The sequence below is a fragment of the Lagenorhynchus albirostris genome, chromosome 6, assembly GCF_949774975.1.
Source record: "Lagenorhynchus albirostris chromosome 6, mLagAlb1.1, whole genome shotgun sequence".
NCBI classification, from domain to species: domain Eukaryota; kingdom Metazoa; phylum Chordata; class Mammalia; order Artiodactyla; family Delphinidae; genus Lagenorhynchus; species Lagenorhynchus albirostris.
This window is the reverse complement of record NC_083100.1, coordinates 62,895,120-62,901,119: the sequence shown is the minus strand read 5'-3', so window position 1 is coordinate 62,901,119 and position 6,000 is coordinate 62,895,120.

Below are 6,000 nucleotides of genomic sequence, written 5' to 3'. Positions count from 1 at the left end.
CCATTTGCACGAGGCCCTGGGCAAGGGCCAACGACAGAAAAATGGACTCCCCACACCCAAAGTCTAGGCACTACCTCCATAATGTGGGGAACCATCTTCTGTGCAGCAAATAAAGTCTCCATTGCCCTCCACTGAATGAATCTGGTCCCTTGAAGATTTGGAAAATGGTGGCAAAGCACTGTTGCCAAGAACAGCTCGAGGTTGCTTATCCTCTAAATTCTAAATTTGCAAAAAAGATAAAAACTCAACAAACGAAAACCTAGAAGCAATAAATATACAACTGCACTCTTGGAAATAGACTGCATCCTACCTGTCTTGCAGTAAAAGTCGTGTCAGGAAGGTTCAGGATGCTCCAGTCTTCTCCTCTTCCCAGGCCCCCAAAAGGCCTCCTGAGGAATTACAGCCACAATGAGGTTCAGGGAAACTAATAGAACATAATTAAAGGCCCTTGGTGTCTGGAACCATGGAAAGGGATAGAAGAACAAATTCTTCCATCAACCTGTTCTTTAATTCAGCGAAGGGCTGGGTGAGGGACACTGGGAATTTTGTGCAGGGTCCTACCCCTGGATTGTTGGAACAGGAAATGTGGGTCTGTTCCCCATGCTGTGACCTGAATATGCATTTTCCCTTTCTCAGCCTCAGGTTTCCCATCTTTCACATCAGGGGTCTTTATTGCCTTCTCATTACCCTTAAGTGACAATAAAATGAGACCCTACGTTTTATCATCTTCACTCCAGCCTCATTACAGACAAGATCTGTGCATTCTTCCAAAGGCCAGGAGAAAATCTTGACAACCCCCATAACATCCTTCATTTAAAAAAAAAGAAAATTAAAGAAGATTAGCCTCTTCTATTTAGATTAGTTCTAACCCTCGCGTCATGTTAAAATCACCAAGGAGCTTTAAAAACTACATCTCCCTTTTTAAAAAAACCTCTTCCTTTCTCTTCCACTCAATAAATGATCATAATCATGGCTACTGCAGATTCAGAGCTTACTTTGTGCCGGGCAGTGGGCTGCATACACTCTTTTTTTTTTTACATCTTTATTGGAGTATAATTGCTTTACAATGGTGTGTCAGCTTCTGCTTTATAACAAAGTGAATCAATTATACATATACATATGTTCTCATATCTCTTCCCACTCGCGTCTCCCTCCCTCCCACCCTCCCTATCCCACCCCTCCAGGCAGTCACAAAGCACAGAGCTGATCTCCCTGTGCTATGCGGCTGCTTCCCACTACTTATCTACCTTACATTTCATAGTGTATATATGTCGATGCCTCTTTCTCGTTTTGTCACAGCTTACCCTTCCCCCTCCCCATATCCTCAAGTCCTGTCTCTAGTAGGTCTGTGTCTTTATTCCTGTCTTACCCCTAGGTTCTTCATGACTTTTTTTTTCCTTAAATTCCATATATATGTGTTAGCATACGGTATTTGTCTTTCTCTTTCTGACTTACTTCACTCAGTATGACAGACTCTAGGTCTATCCACCTCATTACAAATAGCTCAATTTCATTTCTTTTTATGGCTGAGTAATATTCCACTGTATATATGTGCCACATATTCTTTATTCATTCCTCTGTTGATGGACATTTAGGTTGCATCCATGTCCTGGCTATTGTAAATAGTGCTGCAATGAACATTGGGGTGCAAGTGTCTTTTTGAATTATGGTTTTCTCAGGATATATGCCCAGTAATGGGATTGCTGGGTCATATGGTAATTCTATTTTTAGTTTCTTAAGGAACCTCCATACTGTTCTCCATAGTGGCTGTATCAATTTACATTCCCACCAACAGTGCAAGAGAGTTCCCTTTTCTCCACACCCTCTCCAGCATTTATTGTTTCTAGATTTTTTGATGATGGCCATTCTGACTTGTGTGACATGGTATCTTTGTAGTTTTGATTTGCATTTCTCTAATGATTAATGAAGTTGAGCATTCTTTCATGTGTTTGTTGGCAGTCTGTATATCTTCTTTGGGGAAATGTCTATTTAGGTCTTCTGCCCATTTTTGCACTGGATTGTTTGTTTTTTTGTTATTGAGCTGCATGAGCTGCTTATAAATTTTGGAGATTAATCCTTTGTCAGTTGCTTCATTTGCAAATATTTTTTCCCATTCTGAGGTTTGTCTTTTTGTCTTGTCTATGGTTTCCTTTGCTGTGCAAAAGCTTTAAGTTTCATTAGGTCCCATTTCTTTATTTTTGTTTTTATTTCCATTTCTCTAGGAGGTGGGTCAAAAAGGATCTCACTGTGATTTATGTCATAGAGTGTTCTGCCTATGTTTTCCTCTAAGAGTTTGATAGTTTCTGGCCTTACATTTAGGTCTTTAATCCATTTTGAGCTTATTTTTGTGTATGGTGTTAGGGAGTGATCTGATCTCATACTTTTACATGTACCTGTCCACTTTTGCCAGCACCACTTATTGAAGAGGCTGTCCTTTCTCCACTGTACATTCCTGCCTCCTTTATCAAAGATAAGGTGACCATATGTGTGTGGGTTTATCTCTGGGCTTTCTATCCTGTTCCATTGATCCATCTTTCTATTTTTGTGCCAGTACCATGCTGTCTTGACTACTGTAGCTTTGTAGTATAGTCTGAGGTCAGGAAGCCTGATTCTTCCAGCTCCGTTTTTTGTTCTCAAGATTGCTTTGGCTATTCGGGGTGTTTTGTGTTTCCATATAAATTGTGAAATTTTTTGTTCTAGTTCTGTAAAAAATGCCACTGGTAGTTTGATAGGGATTGCATTGAATCTGTAGATTGCTTTGGGTAGTAGAGTCATTTTCACAATGTTGATGCTTCCAATCCAAGAACATGGTATATCTCTCCATCTTTAATTTCTTTCCATATATTTGGGTTTGCATCTTTAATTTCTTTCATCAGTGTCTTATAATTTTCTGTATACAGGTCTTTTGTCTCCTTAGTCAGGTTTATTCCTAGATATTTTATTCTTTTTGTTGCAGTGGTAAATGGGAGTGATTTCTTGATTTCACTTTCAGATTTTTCATCATTAGTGTATAGGAATCAAGAGATTTCTGTGCACTAATTTTGTATCCTGCTACTTTACCAAATTCATTGATTAGCTCTAGTAGTTTTCTGGTAGCATCTTTAGGATTCTCTATGTATAGTATCATGTCATCTGCAAACAGTGACAGCTTTACTTCTTCTTTTCCGATTTGGATTCCTTTTGTTTCTTCTTCTCTGATTGCTGTGGCTAAAACTTCCAAAACTGTTGAATAAGAGTGGTGAGAGTGGGCAACCTTGTCTTGTTCCTGATCTTAGTGGGAATGGTTTCAGTTTTTCACCATTGAGGACAATGTTAGCTGTGGGTTTGTCATATATGGCTTTTATTATGTTGAGGAAAGTTCCCTCTATGCCCACTTTCTGCAGGGTTTTTATCATAAATGGGTGTTGAATTTTGTAGAAAGCTTTCTCTGCATCTATTGAGATGATCATATGGTTTTTCTCCTTCAATTTGTTAATATGGTTTATCACATTGATTGTTTTGTGTATATTGAAGAATCCTTGCATTCCTGGAATAAACCCCACTTGATCATGGTGTATGATCCTTTTAATGTGCTGTTGGATTCTGTTTGCTAGTATTTTGTTGAGGATCTTTGCATCTATGTTCATCAGTGATATTGGCCTGTAGTTTTCTTTCTTTGTGATTTCCTTGTCTGGTTTTTGTATCAAGGTGATGGTGGCCTTGTAGAATGAGTTTGGGAATGTTCCTCCCTCTGATATATTTTGGAAGAGTTTGAGAAGGATAGGTGTTAGCTCTTCTCTAAATGTTTGATAGAATTCGCCTGTGAAGCCATCTGGTCCTGGGCTTTTGTTTGTTGGAAGAATTTTAATCACAGTTTCAATTTCAGTGCTTGTGATTTGTCTGTTCATATCTTCTATTTTTTCCTGATTCAGTCTTGGCAGGTTGTGCATTTCTAAGAATTTGTCCATTTCTTCTAGATTGTCCATTTTATTGGCATATAGTGGCTTGTAGTAATCTCTCATGATCCTTTGTATTTCTGCAGTGTCAGTTGTTACTTCTCCTTTTTCATTTCTAATTCTATTCATTTGAGTCTTCTCCCTTTTTTTCTTGATGAGTCTGGCTAATGGTTTATCAATTTTGTTTATCTTCTCAAAGAACCAGTTTTTAGTTTTATTGATCTTTGCTATCATTTCCTTCATTTCTTTTTCATTTATTTCTGATCTGATTTTTATGATTTCTTTCCTTCTGCTAACTTTGGGGTTTTTTGGTTCTTCTTTCTCTAATTGCTTTAGGTGCAAGGTTAGATTGTTTATTCGAGATGTTTCCTGTTTCTTAAGGTAGGATTGTATTGCTATAAACTTCCCTCTTAGAACTGCTTTTGCTGCATCCCATACATTTTGGGTAGTCGTGTCTCCATTGTCATTTGTTTCTAGGTATTTTTTTATTTCCTCTTTGATTTCTTCAGTGATCACTGCGTTATTAAGTAGTGTATTGTTTAGCCTCCATGTGTTTGTATTTTTTACAGATCTTTTCCTGTAATTGATATCTAGTCTCATAGCGTTGTTGTCAGAAAAGATACTTGAAACAATTTCAGTGTTCTTAAATTTACCAAGGCTTGACTTGTGACCCAAGATATGATCTATCCTGGAGAATGTTCCACGAGCACTTGAGACAAATGTGTATTCTGTTGGTTTTGGATGGAATGTCCTATAAATACCAATTAAGTCCATCTTGTTTAATGTATCATTTAAAGCTTGTGTTTCCTTATTTATTTTCATCTTGGATGATCTGTCCATTGGTGAAAGTGGGGTGTTAAAGTTCCCTACTATGAATGTGTTACTGTCGATTTCCCCTTTTATGGCTGTTAGTATTTGCCTTATGTATTGAGGTGCTCCTATGTTGGGTGCATAAATATTTACAATTGTTATATCTTCTTCTTGGTTTGATCCCTTGATCTTTATGTAGTGTCCTTCTTTTGTCTCTTGTAATAGTCTTTATTTAAAGTCTATTTTGTCTGCTATGAGAATTGCTACTCCAGCTTTCTTTTGGTTTCCATTTGCATGAAATATCTTTTTCCATCCTCTTACTTTCAGTCTGTATGTGTCTCTAGGTCTGAAGTGAGTCTCTTGTAGACAGCAAATATATGGGTCTTGTTTTTGTATCCATTCAGCCAATCTGTGTCTTTTGGTGGGAGCATTTAGTCCGTTTACATTTAAGGTAATTATTGATATGTATGTTCCTAATCCCATTTTCTTGATTGTTTTGGGTTCGTTATTGTAGGTCTTTTCCTTCTCTTGTGTTTCTTGCCTAGAGAAGTTCCTTTAGCAGTTGTTGTAAAGCTGGTTTGGTAGTGCTGAACTCTCTCAGCTTTTGCTTGTCTGTAAAGGTTTTAATTTCTCCATCAAATCTGAATGAGATCCTTGCTGGGTAGAGTAATCTTGGTGGCAGGTTTTCCCCTTTCATCACTTTAAATATGTCCTGCCAGTCCCTTCTGGCTTGCAGAGTTTCTGCTGAAAGATCAGCTGTTCACCTTATGGGGATTCCCTTGTGTGTTATTTGTTGTTATTCCCTTGCTGCTTTTAATATGTTTTCTTTGTATTTAATTTTTGACAGTTTGATTAATATGTGTCTTGGCATATTTCTCCTTGGATTTATCCTTTATGAGACTCTCTGTTCTTCCTGAACTTGATTAACTATTTCCTTTCCCATATTAGGGAAGTTTTCAACTATAATCTCTTCAAATATTTTCTCAGCCCCTTTCTTTTTCTCTTCTTCTTCTGGAACCCCTATAATTCGAATGTTGGTGCATTTAATGTTGTCCCAGAGGTCTCTGAGACTGTCCTCAGTTCTTTTCATTCTTTTTTCTTTATTCTTCTCTGCAGTAGTTATTTCCACTATTTTATCTTCCAGGTCACTTATCCGTTCTTCTGCCTCAGTTATTCTGCTACTGATCCCATCTAGAGTATTTTTACTTTCATTTATTGTGTTGTTCATTGTTGTTTGTTTCATCTTTAGTTCTTC